The sequence below is a fragment of the Cygnus olor genome, chromosome 1, assembly GCF_009769625.2.
Source record: "Cygnus olor isolate bCygOlo1 chromosome 1, bCygOlo1.pri.v2, whole genome shotgun sequence".
Taxonomy (NCBI): domain Eukaryota; kingdom Metazoa; phylum Chordata; class Aves; order Anseriformes; family Anatidae; genus Cygnus; species Cygnus olor.
In genome coordinates, this window is record NC_049169.1 from 83,444,843 (window position 1) to 83,471,171 (window position 26,329).

The 26,329-nt window shown below is 39.1% G+C and overlaps 1 long non-coding RNA gene across 1 annotated transcript; it reads right to left on the reverse strand.

Moving 5' to 3' along the window:
- Positions 1-7,006: 7,006 nt before the first annotated feature.
- LOC121074474 lies at positions 7,007-12,099 on the reverse strand. The gene is made up of 3 exons (XR_005822371.1): positions 11,989-12,099; positions 8,697-8,855; positions 7,007-7,139 (listed from the first exon to the last, which is right to left on the reverse strand). It is a non-coding gene; the product is annotated as an uncharacterized LOC121074474 (long non-coding RNA).
- Positions 12,100-26,329: the final 14,230 nt, after the last annotated feature.

Genomic DNA, 26,329 nt, shown 5'->3' on the forward strand with positions numbered 1-26,329 from the left:
AGCTCTAGTCTTGTCCTGTTGACTGAATGCCTGCCAGTGGCCAGTGAATGCTCTTGGAGTGCACCTTCCGATTTATTTTCATCCGACAAATGTGGTCTGCCTACTCCAAGACCACAACATGGGGAAATGATTTTGAGAGATTCACTGCTAACACACATTTCTGATCTGAACCAACGTGCCAATGAAGATATTTTCTGTGTATCCCAATTGGTACTTAAAAAAGAACGTTAACTATGCTTTGTTGATCCTACTCATAAAATGTAATGGTTTACATTCCAGGCTGTATACAGATGCAAATATGGGCCACGGATATTTGCCCACAATCAAACATACACATACACAAAAAAACAACACACACACAAAACTGAAAGATTCAGCAGAAAAGACAGCTGGTCCCATGAGAAAGGAGACTCAAATTACTGAGTATGTTGAAATAATCAAAATTAAGTCATGGAGTTAAATAAGAGGCTTGTGCCTCTGAGGGGAGCAGGAGAGGTTAGCTGTTAATTGTGAAAAGGGAAAACTATTTGGCAGTTGCTTTTGAAAATGAAGTTCAGTGGATTTTACTGTACAGGGACTGGTTCATTGCTAGTTACCCCCTGTGGACAGAACCATGGGATTCAATTCATGAGACTTCTCACCAAGTGTTCCTGTAGCTACAGTCACCATACTGTGAAATCCAATGTAGAAAATGCAACTATTCTAATAAAAAATGCAAAGACTGGTCCAGAAAGTTAATTATTTTGCCACTGTATTCTTGCAATTAAATTAAGGACACATATTGTTTAACGTGCAGTAAGGACTCGGAAAGGGAATTAGTGCAGTATAGTGAATAAATAGAATTGTGAAATGATTTCTACAGCTCTAACAGCAAAGCCTCAGTGGAAAGACAGGATTGCAGAGCCCCTTCCATAACAAAAGAGCATTTTGAAACCTGGCTCTAATCCTGCATTGTGGGTGGTGTCCAGTACAGTGATATTCTGCTCAGTGGAAAGCAGAAGGGAAAAAAACTATTTTTCTGCAGCTTTAATTCTTCCTCCTCCATCCCTTCTTTTCAAAGTGCATTGCAAGTGTTAGCTACAACTTTACACAGATTATTGTAGGCAGGTCATTTCAAACCTGTCATGCCTGGTCAACAAGTCCACAGGGCCCCTTTTCGCCTGCAGACATGAGGCTGCTGGCGATGGGGGACAGTGGTATGGGCGTGCAACCTACTCACTGCAGTGGGCAAGCGCAAAGGAATGGAGAATAAGGCGTGGGAGAGGCCTAAAACACTGCCAGAGTTACTGGGACAACACCAGTTAAAGACACTGCTCCACTAGGTACTCCAAGGGAAGGGTTTTTAGTTCTTTATTGCACTGCGCAAACCAACACCGCTCAAACACATATTCCTGTCTCAAGTGTAGGAGAAATGTATTCCATATCCTACGGTGTACTCTCCCTTCATTCTTCATTGTTGGCGGCATCAAAACAAAAGCAAATCCCCCACGTGTTTCAATTCTAATGTCTCACTTTTTACTGTTTTTAGATTGCTTGCATGCACTTACTGTCCTTATGTACAGGGGCTCAGAGACTTAAAAAGAAAATGCTACATGTGAAAATCATCTAAGAACATTTTTTTTAGACTATAACTCTTCCTAAGTCTTCGAAAGGCCCTTCAATTCAAGCTTCAGGGAATGTATTTAAGAATAAGTGGATACCAAAGAGTGCAAAGAAGTGTACATTGGGGTTTGCATGAGGTCTTGAGCATACTATGTGAAATTAACCACGTTATACAGCTACACATTTTGCTGAATTATCTAGACACTCAAGGCGAGAAATATTTATGTATCTACATACCATAGATGCCAACATTGGTGTCTCAGTGAGCATTCAAGGTGCAGGTACCCAGGTGGTGGCAGGGGTCTGGGGGCCGTTGCATGCAGTGATGCGGGGGCTGCCCCGTGCCAGCCCCAGCTGGCCCCAATGGCCCCACCGCAGGGCACCGCTGGGCCCCGCAGCCAAGATGGCGGCGCCTCACCTCAGGGGCAGCCTGGGGAAGGGAGGGCAAACACCGCACAGCAGGGGGCGGTGAGGGGAATGGTGCAAGGAGCAGGCCTGAGGATGCCCAAGGAGACGAGGAGGAGGGTGAGGAAGTAGGTGCTCCGGGTGCCAGAGCAAAGGTTGTCCTGCAGCCCCTGGAGTGGCCACGGCCAAGGAGGGGGAAAGAGCGGGAGGAAGGAGCGGCGGGGAGGAGCTGCCATCCCCCGTCTGGGCTGAAGGGGTTCTCAGCAGCCATCTCTGAGGAGACAGCAGGTCTTCCTGCCCCTTTTCCGAGGGTTTTGATGTGCTTACCCAGCGAAGGCAGAGGCTGGGCAGGGCCTCTGAGCCTGATGTGGAGCCGTGCAAAAACTAGCACATCATGTACACAACAATTAGGAAACCAAATAAAAGCTAGACGTACATGCATTTGAACTCATCACAAAACAACAACCAGCAAACAAAGGAGGTTCCTAAAATACATGCCAAAAGTCCGTTCCAAAAGCAGAGGTAACTAGTTGGCAGAACGCATTATACGTTGCATCACATTATCAGTGTGTTATGAAGTCTAAAAATTGCAGTTAATTAATATGGCATTCAAAAAAAAAAAAAAAAAAAGGCTTCCTGGTTTTATTTCCTTCTTCTTAAAAGTAAAGTTCACACGTGAAAGACGTACATTAACTTTAAATATAGGCAAACCATTTATGGCAGTGATAACAGCTTTAAAAGGCCAGTATGGACTAAATTGCTTTTCAGTGAGAAGAAGCTGTACAGTGAACTGGAAAATCCATGAGCTTTTAACACAAGTTTTTACCATTTGATTTGAGAAAATTTCATCTATTTATGGCACCCTGGGCCTCTACGTGACGGAGCAGAATGCAGCTGCTTCAGCTTTTCCTGCTACTGTTATCAGAGCACTGACACAAGGAATTTTGACCTTTTATCCTTCTTCCAGGTAGGGTAAACAACATGCCTAAATAATGTTTTCATTTCAGGAGGAATAGTACATCATTACTCATGTGGATATATATTTTGCAGAACCTGGTGAATAAGATAGCACCATGAAAATGCCGTTATGCGGCCTTGTTTCTCTGCCAGAATTAGTGCTTCTTGATGTGCCTGGGAATGTTTACAAAATCAAAGCGTCGTATTCTAAAGGCTTGCAATAAATCAATGGACCATAATAGTTTTCAACCAGAACATTTAATTATTTAGACACAGGCGATTCATTCAGTGGGTTTTAAATGATGTTCTAGTGGGTAGAGAACAGATTATGATTGTGAGTGCAGTTAAATGATGCCAGTCTGTCATAAGTTCTTGTGTTACTGCAGACAAGTCATTTAGGATTATATTTTCAAAAGTTCTTTGGCACCCAAAGATGCAGTTAAGCACACAGGAGAATTTTCTGCAACTATTGGAACAGTAACAATGAAGTCTCATGGATTTTAACAGATGCTGCAGAAAACACTATTGGAAACCTTTTTGTCAATAAAAGTTCAAGTATCTTAGAAAATAAAGCTCTTCAACTATGAACATGTAGAAACTATTTTTTTTCAGTGATTTTGCAGCACAATCGCACAGCATAATGGTCAGTCAGTGTGTCAGAGCCCCACAATGAAGTTTTTGAGTGGTTTTACTTTGAAGTTAAAAAAACAAGCAAACAAAAAAACTATTTTCTCATCCAACCTACATTTTATTTTATATTGATTAATTACTAGGTCGCAAAAGTCTCCACATTCTATAAACAATATAATATTATACCTCAGAAACAATCTAGCAAAAAAAAAATAGTTATAGTAAAACAATACCCTCTAGCTCTTGTCTAATTTCATAATTATATAAAGTTGCAAAAGTCATCACAGGCCCGCCCTGTGGGGCCACCCATAGTGGTAGCAACTATTTCTACAGCTGGTGGCTTGACTGAATTCTCCCGAAACTGATAATTAATTTAGAAAAGAGGAAAGAAATAACAGATTTTGATTTTAGTAACTCCACACACTTTTAATAATCCTGATTTGAGCTCTAATCTTTAATGGGAACTGTTCAAGCTACCCCTCTCTTTCTGACCTTGCACATTTTTCACAGCAGCCCCAGCATTCAGACCAAGACTCTGTTTTGGTCTTCCTGTGGAGTGGAGGAATGGAAAAAAAGAGAGACAGACAGCGATCATTTGGTCATAACCATTTCACTTGGAAAGAGACTCAAGTTTCAGCAAATGAGGTATTTCCCAAAGCCTGATCCTTGCGTTCTCCGGAGCAGCCCACATGTTCTCTTCCTTCCTCTTAGGGTCTACAGAACATAGTCTACATGGGTACACTCTTTGCTCTTCACTCCCACACCTATGACAGTAGCCACTATCTTTTTTGACAATCCTTTTGCCTTTTGGAGAGCTAAAAGTTAAATCACACTCCTTAGGATTTTGAACAAAATAATTGCTTTGCTCAGCAGCAGTTAGGGCCTGCCACCGCCCAGCTCCATACACAGTAGAACCACAAGAAGGACTTGGTGCATAGCTAATAAGATCTCTTTCTGTGTCTTCTGAAGCTTTCTTTACACTAATGGAAATTTGGCTACTTAATTTAAGAAAACTTTTTGAGGTTTTTGTCTTTCAGCAGGGACAAATTGTGAACTAGGATCTGATTACTGAAGTATAACTGCTATTTTTGACTGACAGAGAAACAGCTAAATTATCATTTTAGGAGTTTATCTCAGCTGCAGCATTATAAATTTGAAAATGTTATGGCTTTTCTTTTAGCTTAGTATGATAAAAATGTGAATATCTCCATGTATTAAATGTTATCTTCTACAGAGCATTATTGCTTAATATTTCATCATACTTCATAAATTGAAGCAGAAATGTTAAAGTTAACTTCTTTTTCCTGAAACAAAGCTACCAGTGGACTTTATTAATATACAGTTGCTGTACTCTGCTGGGACTATGTTTTCCTTTTATCAGAGTAATACGTTCTGCTTATGCTTTTGGAGCCACATAGATTTATACATTTTGCATTTTAAGATAATATATGGAACTTAATATTGTTATGCAAAATGTGTGCTTAAAGTAAAGCATAGCACTCTTATTCCAGACTCCGAGAGTAAAACGCACTGAATTTGCATAACATTTAGCGAAGTTAAATTTAGGAGTATCTCTGCATAGCATAGGTGTATATGGGGAAAAAAACCCACAAACATTCATCTCCAAGCCTCATTTTAAGTTTAAGTAGGTCACAAACCAGGAAATAAAATTATCCACCAAGTTATTCTGCACAGGTCTAATAGTAAGCTGTGCCCGGATATGCATGCTGCTGGAACAGAAGTCTTAAAGTGATTTGGCAGAAAATGCATGTAAAAAATATGTGCTGCATAAAGAACATTAAAAAATGTTAGCATCTCACATGGCAAGTGTTTTGCTTTCCATGCCTGCAAACAGATACCATGTTTGCTGGGCTACTTACAGAGACCCCAGCACACTCTGGGCACTGTACAGATTTTTTTGCTACATGGTAGATTTGCACTTGTAGCAAAGACTATGGTGAACGTACACAGAAAAAAAAAATAAGTAGCAAGCCCCGAAAACATAGAGTGAGTCTCTGTAAATACACTATGAGCTTTCTTCTTTTGTGCTCATCTTCCCTTATGTAGCTTTGCATAATTCTGTCCCTATTAAGTAGATGCACTTCTCTCTGCGAATTGTCTTGCTACGTTGCCAGCAGTGCCATCCAAGTTGAGGCCCGTTCATCTGTTTCTATTACTTCTTTTCCATCACTTCTATAATTATTATCTATGAAAGAACAGGCCAGACATAAACATCAGTGATATTATCAGTACGGTTCTTGTGAATATCTTTGCAGAAGGAGTGAGAAGTGAAAAGATCGATAGCTACTAGCTTGTCTTTATCCTGGAAATGCCCAAAAATTTATCCCTAAGTATCTTTCCCTATGAAAAAAATGAAATTCATTTTTTTCTTTATCTTTATTTTTAGAAATGTATCAAACAAAATTGTTTACTTAAATACATAAAAGTCCCCCATACTTACAGTAAAGAAAAAATTTCCCAATTGCTTGAAATACCTAAAGACATTTAATCTCTTGTCCAATCTCTTTAAGTCAGCCAATGACTTTGTAAATTAGTATAATCAGATACGCAGGCTACACTTTTGAAACAAGCTTCAGGCCAAAAAGAAAACATAAAAATTGAGAAGTAGAGAATACACTGGACACAAGTGAAATTCCTCTAAATTCAGCGAGTATTTCAAGCACTTCTGGGAGGGGATGGGGAAACAAGAAAGAACAAATTAAGTAACTTACAGACACAAGGAAGAGTAAGAAAAGTGTGAATGACAAAAAAACAAAAGCTTCCATTAGTAAATGACTAGCAGTCATTTACTTCCGAAGGTTTACAACCTAACACCCTCACCGATCAAGTTTTGTCAAGCTCAAAGCAACATGCGGATACTATTCAGCCACCACATCACCATCCAGGAGAATCTGTGCTTTGTTTCATTGAAACAGTTTCCTTGCTTGTGGATGGAACATGTATGCCTTTAGCCACCCACACCGTTAGGAATTCTTTATGGCATCATACAATCAAACTGTCCTGGTGCAGGCTTTGCAGTGTTCACATTAAAGTAGGAAACCATATTGTATCTGTATTGGAATCCCGTGGGACTAAGGGGGATAACATATGATAGGTGCAATACTATGTTCAAATTTTTGATGTTATCCATCACCCTTTGTTTTCAGTTCACTTACAGCAGCAAAGGTACCAAGTACTGTGTTTTGTGAATAAATATGTATGTTACTGTTTCAGTTTGACAAGGCAGGTTTTGTCAGTACCTTTCAGGACTGCAAATATGGGTGAATTAAGGTTTTTGTATCACTGTAACAAAGCCAATGTGTATACCTGTACATCAGAGTTCCAGTGAACATTTATGAGCATCTTCAAATTCAAATTTTATAGATTTTTATTTACATATACCAGACAGATAGTTAACCTGCAATGAAAAACACAGTGGTAGGAGCAAAGAATGTAATAAATTCAGGTGCCCTACTTCTACATTGCAGGTGGATTTCTTGGTGCTTTTGTTTGTATGTTTGTTTTTGTTGTTGTTGTTTTGTTTCCTGGAATGATAAAAAAAAAAAAAAGCATCAGTGCATTGTTAAACAAATGCACACAGCTGTACCTTCCTGATTGTCATTAACATCAACAAAGTTCGAAAATTTACCACAACATGTCCAGATAACACAATGAAACTGTGAGAACACATGCAAAATTGCATACCAAAATAAATTTAAAAGTAATTGACAGGCTACTTTGCCTGAATTTACAAATTCTTGTTCAGGTAATCAGGTCTTTGAGTTTGAGACATTGTCTTAACTGCAGTCTTTATCGTGATGGATCCTACTACCTCTTTTATTGTTTTTCTTCTCACTAATCATGGCTGAATCTAGATGTAATCCTTTCTTGGTAGTCTCTTTGACTTAATGGGTCAAATATGCAGTGTTAACTACATTCATCATTTGTTTCTTCAGAAATCACTTAGAACTGCTAAAAGCCTCTTAAAAAAATCACTTTACTAAGGAAGCTAAAACAATCCACGGTTACAACCTTTTGCTGAGGATTTTACATAGCTTCAGTTACCTGTTACATATCATAGTCCTGTTTGATCTCTATTCAGGATCACAGGTTTTTTGAGTGACATAATCAGCCTATTTTCACTGATGTAAATGATACTGGTCTCTGATTTGAAGTCAGAGGAGTGTTTTTCAGATCTGCTGCAAATCTGAGCCGTATCAAGTTTCTCACTGTTACACTGACTTCATAAAAACTTATTAAAATTATTCTGCCTATAACTTGTCTCAGGAGGATAAAAGTAGCTCCAAGTAAGCAAATAAAGAAATACCAAAATCTAACGTAATGTTTTGGGGTCTTCTTGGAGGATGTAAACATGTAAAAAGCCCTAAAACCATAGGTTTTCTGGATTGTTCTTTTCCCATTTGTGAAAATTTCCTACAAAACAAAATAAAACACAGATATCCAAAGAAAGCCAGCTATGTTCTAGCTCACTATTCCCCTTTCCATAGACAGGTTCTGACAGAAAAGGGTTTATGCTGTTATGAGATCTTCATAATTACTTGACCACTCTGAGATACACTGATACTGATGGCTGGCTAAATCCACTGTCCTCTCCTCACAATAAGAATCAAAGACAACCATCATGCCCTACTTTTTACTGTCACTCAGCTGCTTATTTCCAGCTCCAGCTGGCTGGATAAATGCCACTTGACCACAGGATAAACTCTCCCAGGAGAATTCAGGGTTACCGATAGAGCAGAAGGAGCACCTATTTTTACTGCTCCACCCACCCTTTTCTTCTACTGTTCAACTCATAGTAGCAGCTGGCGTACAATAAAAAGTCAGATTTAGCTACTTTGGACTTGTGTCTTTCCAGCAGAAGCCTGGGCTGCTAGTTTGTATTACAGTGAGCACCTCCACCAGTCCGTAATGCACTCAGCCAAAAGTAGAGAAGAGTAAGGTACACTGCTCTGAACTTCAGCCGCCGTTGTTTCCTCCTTTACTGACAGTCCCAAGGCTTGCACAGGGGAAACAGAATGATTCTAAGGAGAAAGGTGTAAGGAGGAGCCACTTCTACAGAAAGTGCACACGGCATGCCAAACCTTGTCATCTCTTGGTCCAGCCAAGTAGTCATCATACGTTGGTCCAGCAAGCTATAGGAACGAGTGTGCCACTGAGCGCACTGCTCAGCAAAAATCCCTGGTCAGGCTCAGACAGAGCGGGGAAACAACTGCCATTGCATCTCAGGAGCGATACTTCCTCTGGAAGAAAAACAAAAATCAAAATAAAACACAGACAAACAAAAAACTTTAGGTTTAAGACCTTGAAAATGTTTATTTCAGACGATGATATGAAAAGCTTCGGGCAGTTTTTGTTTTGCCTGATCAGCTTCACCTCATTCTAATGAAAACGTGGAGCATTGCTGTGGGTTTAATTATAAGGAAAAGCTAGAAAATGAATGATTTAGTTTTAGATACAGATTTTTTTTACATCCAGCTACTATTTTCAAAATAAATAAATAAATAAATAAATAAATAAAAATAAAAAATCACAAATTTTGTATGTAGTTCATGATGCATATTCATGGTTGTAAAATACTCAACGATATTTGAGCCCCTAAGTACTCATTAGTGCTTATTAAGCCAGTCTGCTTTTGCAAAGGCCCAAAATGTAAACTTTCATTCCCTAACTTATTATTTTCAATTTACAGTGCCATTAGTTATGCAATTTGGCATGTCTTCATTTATTATTTGATGGGTTAGCACCTGCCTGTATTTGTTTTTTTAAGCCAACATTAGCAAAGTGACATAGAGAATAAACTCTATGGGAACAGTCATGGTCTACCAGCACAATGTAGAAGTAAAAACAATTTATTTTTTTTTTTCAGTAAAATTAAATTTAGTCTGTTCAGTACAAAATATTGTTCTTTGAACATTTTTTTTTCTTCTGAAGTTTTACTGCAATCTGTTTTTGTTTATTTAACTGGATTTTAGCCAAAGATTCTAGTAGAGGATTTATTCTTCCTGTCTCAAATACAGATGTACCTTCTGAATTGTGACTATACCTCACCTTTCTGCATGGTTGCTGCTATGGAAAAGATTCTCAAGAGATGGCATAATACTAGTGCAGACTGCTCAGTTAGAGAAAAACAGCCCTATGTTATAACAAACTTGTAAAAATATTCCTCACAGATAAGCAGATTGCTTATGTAAGGACAGTCTGTATTATTAGCCTTGTAAGTACTTTGAAGCCTAGCTAATCTTAGCTAAAAACAAAGATTTTGCAGTAGGTAAAATTACTAATGCAATGCATATCATAAAAGCTTGAATGACAGACAGGGGATGGATTATTTTCACAGTTTTGCCTATTTTTATCTAAATGAGTGAAGAAAAAGTAAAAAGAAAAGATTGATCAAGTCAGGGAAAAAGGGGAAAAAAATGAAATTATATAACAAATAATTACTTTTAAACCTTGGCACACTGCAAAGGACACTTTATTATTTCAAAGCTAAACTTTCTTTGTTTGCAATGTATCATTTTAGGAATACTTTGCTACACAGAAAGACAGAGAAAAAACAAAACTCACTTTTTTTTCCCTCCCCTCTAATCTGATACTTAAATACAGTGGTACGAACTTAAAGGAACAACTTGAATTGTTAGACTTCAGGACACTTTACTGTAATTTTGAACTCAATGCAGTGGTATAATTTGAGTCCAGTTTTGATAAGGTCTGTGAGGGGAAGAGTCAAGTGGGAGACGGAACTGGAAATGTAAAAACTTTCAAATAGCGAGCTTATTACCTAGGCTGTTTCTAATGTTCGTTTCAATAAACGTTACCGTTTAGGGATTTGCAACCACATCCTGTTATCTTCCATTTTAAAAAGGATGAAAGGTAAGTGTGGTCCCAGTCATGGACAACAGCACCTCAAAGGTGACCTCCATTTGTACCTACTGCAAGCACTCTCATGCACTCCCTATGCCCAACACTCATTTGGTTTGAACTGCAGTGTTATGGTACCATATGCTAATATGGTAACTTTGTGTTGAAAACAGCATAATGGAAAAATGAACTTGCTAAATTCATGCTTGATTACTGCACAGTTTAGACTGTGATTGGGAGGCATTGCAATTTTAATTCTACTACACTACAGATGAGCATTAATAATATACTTATGTAATTGGATGTGTTCCCTTAATCAGAGCCAGGAAAATGGATAGTTCAGTAAATCAGTTTTGGTGTTAGATCTTTTAGAATTGAATATTTCTACATATTATTATAGAACTACCCTGACTTAAGAGGCACTAAAATACAAATGAAAACACCAGCCACTTAAAATTTCACTCACTAGGAACCAGATTCTGGCTCCAGATTCAGGTTTATTGGATTTTGAACAATCAATTCCTGTCCCATGAGTAAAACCATTAAAAAATAAATATCTTGACTGTATCCATCGCCCTGGGTAAAAGCTAAGGCAGTCACTGAGTCACTGAAACAGTTCCTGTGTCACTGCAACTCAGACCCCATGCACGAATAGGGCACCTCAATGACCTGGCAAACCCTAAGCTATTAGAGGGTGAATAGTCCAGAGTCCCAAGGTGACCCTGATTAAGCTGTTTGCTTGGATGCTTGCAGAGTGTGCCAGGAAGAATAAACAGAGGAACAAACTGCTTCTCTCCATCCACTGATACCCAGTGCAGTTGTCCAGACATGGTATGAGACAGTGTGTTCATGCAGCAGCTAGAATTAAGCTGTTATGAAGAGGTTTCCTGAGCCACACAGTAATGCTTGCTCTGTAACTTTTTTTTCCCCACTGCTGAGTCCTTTTCTCAAATAGAATAAAATTGGGCTGCATCATGAAGCTTTTCCAGCTATTTTTGTGGTCCACAGCACAGTACTTTCCTAGGATGACACTGTGTCTTTTTTTTTCCTTTTCTTTTTTTTTTTTTTTTTTTTAACCAAGTATTATCAAACAGGTAGTACCTCCTCAAGCCTAGATAACTTAGGCAAAGCTTAATATCTATTTACAAATGCAGCTATAGGTAAAACTGATTCATTTTCAAAATAACTTTTAAATACACTTTTAATTTAGATGTGTATGAAATTTCTTGTGTGTGCCAGCTAGATATCAACTGACCATTAAGAACATAATTATTGTGAATTACTCATAGCATACAAATGTGTGTTTTTAATAATCTTTCACATTTCACTATAAATAAGTTTTTAAACAAAACAACACACAAAAACAGTATTTAATGAGGACAGAGTATTTTTCTATTTAGCCTGCATTTTAATGTGTTCTGTATTTAAATATGCAAAAGAGATATTCTTGCCTCCCCCCCCAAGTAACAACTGAAATAATGACAAGACAAAAAAATGTAAGTTATATAACATTACCTTTGTCCTTCACAATGCCTATCCTGCTTTTCAGTCACACAGTTTTGACACCCAGTGAAAACGTTATTGTGCACTGAAGCACTTTGCAGTGGTTACACTTAAAATACACTTTAAAAGTGAACGCGCTTCACCTAGAGACTAGACTCGCTATCGATTCCCTCAGTGGCTTTCTAACCAAAGCTTGGAAATGAAGTAATTATCTACTGTGTGTGGAAATGAACTGCAAACCACCATGGTTCACCAGCTACCTGAATTACTATAGCTCCCTATATCTCCAGCAACAGTACTTCCATCCAGCGTATCTTTTTTATTTCAGTGTTCATTTTAACAAGATTAAGGTTGGTTACTGTAACACCTATCTCAGGTGTTATTGATTGCGAATCCTACTTTCCTCCTCTGGAATTGAGGATTACTGTAGGCATTGCTGAGCTTGAAAGTGTCTCTGCCTTACCCCAAGCCGCAAGTGTTCTTTGTGCCAACTGGAACGAAATAAAGCACCCCATCTGCTCAGCAACGCGGCTTACTGCAAACACGCTGTCCCCATGCTCGGATCCCTGCAATCGCTACCCACTGGCAGCAGAGTTCAAGTCATGGTCTCTGCTTTGCTGCTTTGCTAAAGGGTAGCATATGTATATACTCACTAAAGCCCCAGTCTTAAAGGGAAAAACTTCAGGCATTCATGGTGGACCAACATTTTTTTTTTTTGAGGCTTTTCTGTTCTTTCTCCAATTTCTTTCCCAGCCTGAGATCACTAATGCAGAATAGAGCAGCAGAGTTCAGACATTTATATATGAGACAAATTTCTGTTAAATTTCTGCTCAGAGCTTTAAAGTGATGGTGGCTAGTGGAAGCTGCCTAGTGGAGTGCCCTGAAGTCTTCTGCTGATCTAAACATGCTGGGTTTCTTTTCTTTTTAGAAATACCAGTTTTGATTTCTTAGGAACTCTGTTCATTTGCAACCATGATTCTGTTTTGTTTTGTTTTCCAACGGGGAAAAAGAATCCAAAAAAACCCTGCGTATCTTGTAATTTATACTAATGTCAGAAAAGAATGAGGTCCTCTGGATACAGGGAATTAAAAGCTGTGCTCCCATATGAGCTCTTCCTGATTAGCACTGAATACAGCCTGATTATGAAGAATTTTTGCATTGCTGCTCCATACAAATTTGTAACTAGTGCTTTTTGGAGGCACCTTTCCTTTTCTCTTCACTGAAGTACAAAATAATTGCATTGGCAAAATCCAACAGAAAAAAAAAAAAAAAAAAAGCTAGTTAGACTTTCTTATAGCTATAGCTATGTAATAATACAAAAGTAACACAGGTTGTATTAGGTAGGTAAAACTAGCGTGATACACGTGCACAATAATAATAATAGAAATTATTTTCTTTTCTGTGAGACACTTTAATATTAAGGAAAAATGTGATGTGGCATTAAAATATTTATGGAAGAATATCATAGTCACTTGTCTTCTAAACACTCTTAAAATATTAACATTTTTGCTGCATTGGACTCCTAACAATGTGAAATGCCTAAGAACTTCTTAATTATTAGCATAAATCTATGGCTGGATTGGGATTTAGTCTTCCTAGGTTAAAGCATTATTATTGCTGAAATGTTAATAGTTTAAGGAAAGACAGTCTCAGCTGCTTACATATGATTATATGGTTTGCATAAGTAAAATATGATAATTATTATAAAAAAAAACTAGAAGCTTATTTCTCTGTTAAGTTAGGATCCAGACCAAAGTTTAATTAATTCACAGACTGTCTAGGACTTCTTCACAGACGATTTCTAAGACGCTTGTTGTAAGACTTCATGGAATCATGAAATAAGACAAAACGTTATCCTCTTTATTTTAATTTAAACTGTGAAGAAGTTCTTGAAAATATGACCAGATGGCCTTTTGAACCAGTGGACTGTCTTTAGGGGGAGCATTTGCCCCTTTTATCTGAAATGTAGGGCCTGCCACTGGTTCATGGGGCCTCTTTTCCCACTGCTCTGTCTGCCCGTGGTGGGAGAAGAACTCTTGCCCCTGACCAGCCAGCGATGTGGCCTCACACCACCAGGGGGAGGGCCAGGTTTCCTCCGCTGTAGCCCCAGCTGTTTCTGGAAGGGTAATTGTTCTCTCTCTTTCCTAGGGGAGAAGCTTTTCGCTTTTTTCAACTCAATTTTGCAGAACTATACTTGCCTAAGCAATTAATAACAGCAACAATAGGCCAAAAAAATAAAAATAAAAAATCAATGAAAATGAAAGAAAATGAAAATATTATTGTAGAGGAAACAGGATGTTGAACATAGTGTTCAGACAAAGTTCAAACACCTCTCATTTTAAAAGTGCAGTGCTATTTTCCCTTAAAGAGCTAGTGAGACAAATCATCTTGTAAAAATCCTATAAAATTTAGTACCCCAAACAGGGAAAGACCCCGTTGAAAATCAGTGGATGTGCAATGCAAGAAAAAGGAAGTTGACTGTAAAGCATATCAGATTCAAAAGGGTTTAGTGAAAAAAAAAAAAAAAAGGAGCAAACTTCACAAAAGTTGAACCATGGTTACTTAAGAAAAATGTGTTGGCACCAGCGTATTCCCAAACCAGCTCAAATAATAACTGTTTTTGTGAGATAAAGTGAGAATACTAAAGAAGGAAATGTGTGCACACAAAATCCCACTCTGCGTCTCTAGGTAGCTCACAGTATTCCCCTAAGTTTCTGTTCCACGTATGTCCTGTGTAGATGTAGCCTTGATCCTTCACCTTTCTGCAGCAAAACAAATTCATTACTGTTTAGTATTGCTTTGAGCTGTTCAGCCACCTATTGAGTCGATTCCTGCTGTTCCAGCTATGCAAGAACAGATTGTCTTTAATCTGCAGTTTTCAGAGGCGCTGACTGGCCATAAACTGAATGGGTACAATGACCACTGATGTTGGTACAAAGCTTCCCTCTCTCAATTCTCAAGAAAAGCTGAACCACCCAAACAGCCAGAGCTGGCAAATTGATAATTAAAAAAAAATGCATGAAGAATGTACTAGAAATTTGACAAGGAATATTTTGAATAATTTATCTGATGAATACCATTTGACTGTCTACTGAGCTGTTCAGGTAATGAGGAAAGCTATTTCAGAGCCGTTACTGGAAACGTTCACAGATGTCATTGGCAAGTATAAGACACACTGTTGTAGAGGGTTGCATTTTCAAATTTAGGTCAGACTTCTAAATTCACAATTAGGCTCTTAAACCACAGCAGTCTTATTTTCAGATATCCTTAGCAGCATTAGTGTCCACTGAAACTCTAAGTTGTGACTAAGTGTGCAGTGTCTGCAAACTGAATGCAGGTTAGCTGATTTTCACTTTGGCAGTCCCATTTAGCTTAGAAGTCCAAGCCATACAGGGCAATTCCTGTGTCCCCTGAATCATTTCTTCTCCTTCTCCTTCTTCTCTTTTTTTTTTTTTTCCTTCTATTTAGCTGTGTCTTCTTAATTTCCCTCTTTAAAAGCAATAAACCTTGTATGATTCTCCTAAACTACATTTTGCATCGACATCCAAACTGCTTTGCCATCCAGACTGCCCAGTCCCTGGCACAACTTCTGGCATCATGAGCTTTCATGGATAGTGGGAGAGAAAGCTGGGCCGTGCCACCCAAACCCTCCCCGCCACTCTCCACGTCCCACCTTACAGAGCACACAGCCAGGTGCGCCGTGATCGCTCACAGTGCCATGCAGCTATCTCGCACTTCTCAGTGTTCAGCAGAGGCCTCATCCCAAGCTCCTTCTAGCATGCCTTCATATCACAAGCAGCAATGAACTTACAGCATAAGTGACTACCGGCATCTCAGAACCGGCATTGTGGACACAGGGTATGAACCATGTTTCAGCTTGCTGGTGGCTCTGGATCCAACAATGTAGGCACAGCTAGATACATCCAATTGTGCTCCTTTCATCAGTGTTAGTTTGTAAGCTTGCATATCCACATCCACACACCCTGCAGCAATGCCTGCATCTCCCACCGAGACGCTCTTCCTTGGCTATCGTAATCCAGAGTGGGGAGCAAAAAAAGAGGAGGCAGCAGCAATGAGTTTAACGCGGCCCACATCTGATTCCTGAAACCGAAAGGCACAGCTGAAGGAAAATTTCTTTAGCCTTCCCACAGCTCAGCCAGATGTGAGAGATCCCTCTGAGGTGCAGAAATGTGTGACGGGACTGCTGAGGTGTGACAGTGACATGAGATGTGTCGCGTTTGCCACCTGGAGACCCTAGCAGGCTCAGCGGCATCTAATTAGCTCCCAGCTGGGAGCACCTTACCAAATACCCCTACTGCCAGCTGGGAATTAACCTCCAGGCCATTTTCTGGATCAGCAGATCCTCCTTCTAGGTTTATTACTTATGTTGGGCTGGCAAAGTTTCATATCTCCTGCAGAACGCAATATAATCCCTGTACATACTTTTCACCCTCAGAAAACAGAAGTATTTCACAAGGGTACTTGCAAAGTACACCTGCTAAAAGTGATTCTTCACACATTTACAACAACAGTTGTAACTGTACAGTACAAGGACAACAGTATTAGATGCTTACAGGCTGAATGAGGAACAGAATTGTATGTTCTCTTTCTCAAACTCTGAGTAAATTTCAGGCTATAAAAAAGGGAAACCAAATTCAAACCCTGCTTGATTCATGTCGTATTTTAGTCTGATATTAATTACAAGCACAATGAGAAGATCAGGCAGCAACGAACTTGGCTATAGTGGTAAAAGCTGGGTTAAAATACATGTTTAGCCACCAAAGGTTATAAATTGTCTCATTTGTTCACTAAATGGATGTGGCCACTCAGCTGGTTGAATAATGAAAATAAAATTATACAAGCATTAATCCAATCCCCAGCAAGCCTTGCAGCTCAACTCATCTGTTCCTTACCATGTGCGATTCCATTATATGGTTAGCACGTGCAATGCTGGGTACTGATGGCAGATGTTGCTAACAGATAGTGCTTCGAGTTAGATACTCATGGCTAAGATTGGCACAAGAATTTGTGGAAGTCAAGAATGATGCCAGAATCACAGGGCAGTAAGTCTAATGATGTGAATAACTGTCCACAGGCAGTCATTTACAGCCCTTTTTTTTTTTTTTTTTTTGTGTGTGTGTGTGTGTGTGGTTTTTTTTTCAACCTCAAATGCAATTGCTTCCTCCAAGCCTTTGCTAATATTTGCTGCAGGCTCACCACCTAGGTGTCTCAGCAACCCTCCACTAGGACTATGAAGCAAGCAGGGAAGTAGGAGGCTGCGAAATTTTAATTCTTAGGCTCAGTGCACTGTGGCAGTCCAGGCCCCTGGTGCTTCCAGCACTCCTGAGCTGGAGACAGCAGCTTCGGCAGCTCTGCTCCCTCACAAAGAAGGTTCCAAAAGCATTTGTTTTTTCCCGCCAAGAGAGAACCAAATGACCTTCAAAGGAGCCAGAGCCTCTCCAGAGTGGAATATCTATGTCCACCAGCAGTGATGAGCTGCTCTACTTCATCATGAATTAAGTACATTTTTTTTCAACGCTTTGCAAAATGCCTTGCATTCACACACAGTCTTACTGAGTTCAGTATAAAGATATCCAGAAAAAGCTGGAGATTATATTCATATTCTATTTCATGCCTACTTTGACTTACCTCAACATGTTTAGTATGCAAAGTCAATTACTCTGTAGTCCAAACTTTTGTTCAAATCTAGTATTCCATTAACTAAAGCTGACAATAATAACCAGCCATATTTGCACAGTGAAGGCAAGTGTTGATGTGAGTACTTCTGGGGGGCATGTGGGTCACATAGGAAACTTCCCCCCAGAGCTACAATGACAACATCAATTGAAATAAAAATAATAATAATAATAAACCAAAAAGCTTTTAAACTAAAATAGTAAATTCTGTTAGAAACACAAGGTATGTGTCTGCTTAATAGCAGGGAATAAGAGGACCCACTAAAGAGAATATATACTACTGTCCAGGAAAGTTTATTTCTCAAGCCCCTATTGCAAATAATGGACATCAGCAGCTTGGAGAATGCTCAATAGTGTCCTTTATAGCCTTCAAGAAGAAGAAATGATGGAAATCAAGCTTGAAGCCCAGCCTGGCAAACAAGGTTTGACTTACCTCATTGCATGACATTAATTAATTGAATCTCGTGCCACTGAGAAACATCTAAAATATATGAGCTAAAGCGAAGAAAAAAGCCTACAACTTTTATTGAAATTGTAATCTTCATGACTGTGTACACATTAGAAATTAGACTTTCAATGAAGCATTATACATAGGCAGGCTAGATATCAGCTGGGTGTAAATACCCTAAAGGACTTGAAAATTTCTTCCTTTCTCTCCCTAAAAAACAATAACTCTATGTTTGCTGGAAATGAAGGCCTTACCTCTCAATTCTTTCTGCTTGAAGCAGTGAGAGGCATCTGTGTAGTATTTCTGTATTTTCCTTCAGGAGCTCAGACTCTACAAAGACTCTACTCTAGACCCAGCTCATTCCCTTCACCCTGTTATCCACTCTCACCCTGACACATCCTTTACATTGTGAGAGGTCCTAAAGAAGATATCTTCACAGTCAAAAAAGCCACACGCTCTAAGGCTGTTTCTCTGGAAGCAGTTTGTTACCCCATTAATGCCTATTTGCACAGGATACATGGTATAAAGGAGTGATAATGTACTTCAGAATTTGCCTCCTTCAGTTTTTGTCTGTATGATGACTATTTTGTTCTTAAGACTTAACTAAATATACAAAGTTATTTCTCTTTGTAGCAAGTTCGAACAATTTTTTTTTTACAGATTTTTTTCCTTGAGTTTTAAATGAGATGCACAGATAACAAAACTCTAGCAGAGTGCTAAGGGAGTTTGCTGGACAGCAACCAGTTTTCTGAGAATTTAGCTGAACAGCTCCTGAGAAGACAGATCGACTGTTCCTGAGACTTTAGTATTTCATGGCTCTGGGGAAAACCATCAGGTGGACTGCTTCTGAGCCAGTGACAGAGGGCTCCCAGAGTCCACATTTCCATTTTCTTTCACAGAGAATTAAAAAGATAGATTTTTTTATACCGAATGAAGAAAAGAAACCCAAACCATAAATGTTGAAATTATCTGCAAAATTAAATTATCTTTTTTTTTTTTCCTACTTTCAGTTCTAGTCTGTTCCCTTTTCATTTATTATCTACATAGTGGAAATGAAAGTATTTTTTTCAAGAAAAATAAATAAATTCTTAAGGTACTTCATAGCTCTTTAACAGTCATTTTTATTTCTATCCTCAGAGAATGATTGTCAGGAAAAAAATATGGGAATAGAATAATAGGATTCTTTACAGATATTTCTGTATGCAAATAAACAGAGTAACACCAGCCATTTCTCTAAATGGATTCTGCCACCAGCATTCACCTGCAGATAGACACTCCCCTGGGATTTAGGTAATGCAATGTACAACATGGATGACTGGGTTTGTCGACAGTAGTCATTTCTCTCTGAAGCTTATCATCATGCAGTGCAGTATCTTGAAAGGCAGAAACCAAGGTGAGCAGAGAAGCTCCCTACAGATATATGGTGGGGAGTTTTTACACAGTAAATCACTAAGAGGGAGGTAAACAGAAGATATATGATTATTGGAAATTACATCCTAGGAAGTGACATCCTATCAATTTCTCGGTCAGGGTGTTACAGTAGTCTGGAGCCACATATTCCACCTCACATATGTTGTAGCTTGAATCCTTTGTGAGTTATTATGAGAAGAAGTGGAAATAGCAAGGTGCAAGCAGGAGTCTCCAAGCCTCCCCCTCCCATCTAACATTTGGAAATGCAGTGAGCCCTAACCATGGCATCAGAGAAGCAGAAGAAGGGCTCTGCAAATGCCACATGCCATCAGCATTGCAACCGAAAAGGGTGCTCAGTTTAGAGTCAGGTGAGTTCTGCCCATTGCTTTCCCTAGACACATTGTGTGACTCTGCTTAATAAACCTCTTTTCCTTCACTTTTCTTTTGGTAACACGGAGATATTAACCGTTCTATTTCTTTTTTGAAAAGCAGAAGTGGGAGCAGGAACTGCCTAGAAAGTATGGAAGTGCAAAGTAATACTGTTGATTATTTCCATAAGGGCATTACCTGGAACTTCTAAGTCCTATCATGCTGTATTACGAAGAAATATAAAGAAAATAAAATAGATCTCACAAAGCTCTTATGAAACAGAATCTCTATGCAAAGGATGCAAAAGTACCACAAAGTAGTTGAGATATTGCAGCTTTCCAAACTCTCCAACCTTGGTGAATGCTGTTGGTGCACCCTAAGTACCATCAGGTGCCTTTCTCTTACTGCATGAAACCAGCTGAGTATCAGCAATACATGGCAGAAATCAGCCCATGAATTGAAAAGAACTGACTTGTAAATGTAGTAGAAGAGCAGAAAACAGAGATTTCTCTGGAAATTGAATTAACTTCTGTGAATTTAGAAGAACTTCTAGCCAGCCTACAGGCTCTGATCATAGGGCAGTTTGGGTGGTAGATGATCACCTTGCCCTTGCCTTGCAAAAAAGAAAAGAAGAATTAAAATGGGGGATGAGTGAGAAAAAAATAGTACCTGCAAAATATGAGAGGAAAAAAATGTATTTTTATATCACCTTTACTTTACTAGTAGACCTTGTCCTGTCCTAACAAATGATTGTGACTTGATGCTATTCAGTATCATCATCTCTGCCAGATTCCCATAATGTATGTAGCCACAAAGTATTAGTCTTTTAATCTCTTAAAAGTTCCAGTTTATTTCAAGACTTCTCTTCAGCAACAAAAACATATTTTTCTTATGACTTCCCATATAATTTTGCATCTACTTCAAAGATATGAGCCTATATCATATGATATGAGTCACGCATTTAAGGCATGAATTGGGCTAAAAATACCTAAACTAAATACAATACAGTATCTAAAATTCTAATAGGAATTTGTTCAGTAATAATGCTCCTTAATGACAGGACTCATCATCACTCACCAGCATCAGGTGCTTGAGTAGAGGTAAGCTTATACTGCTCAGTGAGTCTACTTTTAAGCTCTTTTCAGATATATCTGCAATAGCTGCTTACACTTGACTTCCTTCAGCTGGCTTCCAGTAGCAATCCAACATTACTCTAGAAGCAATACAAAACTTCCAGGTAAGCCCTGGATGTAGAATACACTGTTTGTATTCTAACCTACCCTCTTCTGAAGTGGGTTTATAACCAAGCTGCCTATGCTGCAGTTTGGCTAAAAAGAATTCAGTCATCAACATCATCCAGAAATTCTTAAACCTTTCTTTAAAATGCTGTTTGGGGATTTTTTACAATGGATCCCCTAAGAAAGGAGCAATTTCTATGTCTTTCTGGAGGGCTTTAGCTTACTGAGACTTTTCAAAGGGACACAAAATTAAGGACAGGCAAAACAGATGCCATCTGTCACAACTGATTTTGGCACATTGTGGTCTTATATTTTCTTTCTTTAAAATATCACTCTTAATTAGCCGAGTTCAATGATCCAGTTGCCTGCTCAGCCCACCACAGAACAGATTCTGTGCAGCTGATGACGTAGGTGGGAGGACAAGTTGAACCACCAGGACAGAAGAAATGACCAGAGAAAGAATGTAGGAAATACTTCAACCAATTTTTTGGTTAGTCAGGGAAGCAGGGAGAATGTTTCACTCAGAACAATAAAACTACTTGCTGGAAATCATTGGAGAAAACTTCCTAAGGCACTTATTTGACCCTCTCCTGTCTTATAGCACAGAGTGACCTGCAAGACGACAAGTGACCTGCAGGACAGCCTGCTCCACCAGGGGCCTCTCCACAGGCCGCAGAGGAACTGCTGCTGCATACCTGGAGCACCTCCTGCCCTCCTGCTGCACTCCCCTTGGGGTCTGCAGGGCTGGTTCTCACTTCTCTCTCAACTGTTGTGTCTCAGCATTTTTTTTCCCCTTTCTTAACTGCTCTCCCAGAGGCCCAACCAGTGTCGCTCTCTGTCTCGGCTCTGGCCTGCAGCAGGTCCCTTTTGGAGCCGGCTGGAGCTGGCTCTGGTCTGATGTGGGGCAGCTGCTAGGCTCTGCTCACAGAGGCCACCCCTGCAGACCCCCTGCTATCAAAACCTTGCCACGTAAACCTAATACACACACTTTTAAAATCTAATACACACACTAGTTAAGAGGCAAAACCTCAAGGCATCTTGATTTCAATTAGAAGTTGTAGGGATACTGCAAGTTTTGCCTTGTTAGACTGATTACTGTTACTGGACTACCTGGTCTTTTTATGGGGTCAATGTCAGGATTTGGTCTTTCCCAAGTTATTGGATCACTTTCATCATCCAGCTCTGATCTGAGAACAAACTCTGTGAAGTCAGTAGAACAGAGCTTCAGCTTTCCACAGATAAAAATCATTTATTGGAGCAGTGTCCTTAGCTTGCTGGACTTATTTTAGATCGAAGATCTGTTGAGCTCATGTGGACTATGCTGATAGAAAGGTGCTGTGCTCTGTAGCAGCTTTATCTTGATTGTCTGCTGCCATGTCAAAGCCCTCATGACATCACTGATACAGCCCCTCTGTCACACTGAGTCACGGTGTTGTCGTGGGCTTTGGAAGGTTCTGGCTCAACTCCTCTTGATCTCATTGAGCTCAGAGTGATGTCCTTATCATAAAGCATTAAGAAAAATGAAGTGCTGGCTGAATACCAAGCAAAGAGGACACCTCTACTTTGACAAATGCCTTTCCATTCAGAGGGTAAACAGTAGGGGCAATGCTCTTTGAATAGTGCATCCACAGAAAATAAGACAAGACGGAAGGAGGCTTTAGTGATACTTCAAGCATTTGCTGCCCTACTGCCAATAAAAATCAGCAGTAGAACTGCCTGGTTTTCAGACAGATTTTGAACATGGAGGATGATTATATGACTAATTACACTGAAATGGAGGTAATAATAGTGGATGTGAACCAAATAAAATAGAGTCTTGATTTTCTGGGTCAGGTCAGGCAGGCGAACTTGAAAGAATGAAAACAAAAGTTGATATTTTTGCCTGCCAATGTGACAATGGATGAAGTTACAAGAAAAGGTGGTTTTATTCATTCTTTAGAACAAGCAAATAACTTCCTTTCATACAGCATTAAGAAGTCAGTGGTTAAACTGATTTCACCAAACGGGAAATGTGTCCCACTCACAGGCAGCATAATGTGCATTATTATGGCTTTTTCAGTTCTCCTGAATAGCAGCAGGTAGTTATTTTAATTCTCATTCCAGAATGTTCAGGGTTTTTCAAAATTTCCAATACATATAATAAGCATCCCAAAGAGGATTGCACTATTACTCTGGTTTCTCAGACATTATTCCAGACATCTCTTCCTTTGGCCATGTTTTGAGGTGAAATATCTACCATTACATCTGCTTGACTCTTGATACAAAATTTCATTTTCAAACATTGTGAAGCTGTTCTACTGCATTTCCTTATTTTCACTAGTTATTTCCCTTCTAGCTAATGGGGTGAAGAGATGCCAGGCTCACCTTATAAAAAGCTTCTGCTACTTATGCAGCTCTTCTGTGTTTTTAGTTAAGTGTTTTCTCCCTCCCTGCATCCGCATGTGGAGATCTGAAAAAAATAGAAGACTAGAGAAACCCTAAGCCTCTAACTTATCCATTTCATAAGGCCCTGTACTATCTCAAAGGAGCAAGCATTTGTACTACAGCTTCTCAGTTCTGATTCCTTTTCCACGTTCCTTAAATTTAGTACACCAGAAGTGATTGTGATACATGGGGAGAAAACAGATTTGACAAGAGCCTTCAGAATAAATAGCTGTTTGGTTGTTGTTGTTGTTGTTGTTGTTGTTTTCCCAGTGGAAAAAATCAAAATTTTGAGGTACATTTTCCAGTTTAAAATTTCTAAGCATCACTAACATCCCAGTTACTAACTTTCTTCCTTGCTAAGCTGCAAAGAAAACTGTATACTGGCATTTATCTATAGTCTGTCTGCAAGCTGGAGAAAATTCCCGTTTCAATCACTGGAAAAAAAATATAAAAAAACAGAAGAAAAAGCATTGCACAGTCCAGAAATTTGACCTGTTTTTTCATCCAGATACACTGCTAACAGAAGAAAAAATACTTTCAAATACCTATATAACTTTCAAGACATTTTAAGTGTATGTGAAAGAACAGCACATAAAAAGTAGAAGTTTACCAAAACCTAAAATGAATTAGGATATTATTAAATTATTATTCTATGATTCTTTCAACTTCTTTCTGGTTCATGAATGAGGGAGGATTTGGTTTTCTCTCCCATGGCTTGGTTAGACCTCTCATGGCTGTAACTAGAAAAGAAAAAAATGTTTAGAGGACAGATAGCTGACAAAAAGAGAGATGTTGAATTACAGGAGCATCAAAACCAAAGTCAAAACCTTGAAAAGACCATTTGATCATCACTTCTTGCTAGTGCAGTTGATGCCAAACCTAAAGTGTTTAAAATTACTGATTTGGCACTCCTTGCTTACAGCCTGATTCCAAGTCAAAAACGTTCATAAGGACAAACTCATCATCTTTATTTTCCAGGGTCTATATCAAACACTTCAATGAGGTCAATGGATTAATATGTCTCCTATTTGCAGGACCAAAGCTGTGAACAGGTTAGCACCCTAAGCTGAATAGGGTGATGTCAAAGAAAGAACATAAATAAATAATTTTCTAAGCAGCCAGCACATCAAGCCTGCTTGGCTATTGCCACAGCAAAGGCTCTGTTACACAAATATATACCTAGAGCACATCTAGCTTCCTGAATTTATGCCCAGGTACAGGCATGCATAAGGTTACCAAATCAATATTTTAAGCTTTCTGAGTTGATGCCAACTCTCACTCACCTGAAGAAAAGACTTATTTTCTGTTAACTTTGTTGTCCTGAGTAAGAAAGAAGAAAGGAAACATTGCTGAGTAGTTAAATAACTTTATGTTCCTTAAGTCTTTAAAAGGCTTGATCATTCCAGTCCAACGTGAATGAGGTAGCACTTATATCCCAGTGGTCTGACCACACTTTACAGAGTAGAATGGGAGAAATGAAGAAAGACTGTCTGTGCTGTTAAAAATAATAATAATATATTTATAAGTCTTCAGAGAAGGAAGGATATTCAGGTCATTAGCTCTGTAATCTGAATGCTTCACATTGCTTTGCTGAAATAGAGTAAGAGATAATCAAATGGGAGTTCCACTAGCCAGCCATATCCTTGCTGCAGACACCTATAATATCCCTGCACCCAGCCCCTTCTTCCAGCACATACTGTGTTTATGGAAGAAAGAAGTAAGCATACCTCCCCCAGGAACTCTGAAGGATGTGCATGTAGGAGAGATGAAGTAGAAAACAACTCAGAACAAAAAATAACAGCTAATGTTGTCCTTGGGAGTCCTAACAACCAGACCTAAATTTATGACTCCCAGATCCTCAGACACTAACACAATGGAAAAGTGACCCTACAGAGACAGGCTGGATGTGTAGAAGTCCTTCAAGATGCTCTAGTATATCCACACATCAACACCAACTAGGTAGTAGATTACATCCAGCTCAGCAGAGTCTTGGGTCTCATCATATGACCACATCCTTTGCTTAAAAATAAAATGTAATCCTGCACCAAAGCCTGAGGCCTTTTCTCTGTGCATTCAGTAATCCCTCCTTGAATATTTAGGTGTCCCTCCCAGGAATCAGTGTTATCTCAGGTAGGCTTGTCTCGAATTCAGATGTTTGTCATCAGGATCTCCTGGGTTCCCCCACAACTGAGGATTCTGTGCACCACCCCCTCCCTATTCTGCAACAAGGATGTGCATTTCCCTTTTGGGCAGCTACTGCTACCAGCCACTTCATGCTTCAGCAGTTGCTGTAAAACCAATATTTTCTCTACCAGCTGACACCCCTGGCAGTGAGTCTAAGCCCAAAGGATCATTCTCAGCTGATGACAGAGGGACAGATCCAGAAGCCAAAATTCTTGAATCAGTTCTTTGCAGCTGCACTTCTAAACTTCTGTGCTACTGACTTTAATTGATCAGTGTTACCAAGAGAGGTAGGAGATAAAAACAATTTCCTATTAATCTATATAGGAACACACTATTTTTGGCCTTGCTTACTGAACTATCTGACCTTGATTGTCTCCAGGCAACCTACCTTACAATTTTGTAGCTAAATAAACGAGAGAAAATGTTTGAATAATTTTTGAGTGTTTTCATGAATAAAAGCAGTTATTTCAGTTACTATAATTCAGTTTTATATTTTATCGCTAGTTATGGAAAACGTTATATATATATGAAAGCATCTACAAAACCCTGCTTGAATTGCATATTTGGCAGAACAGTTATTTGAA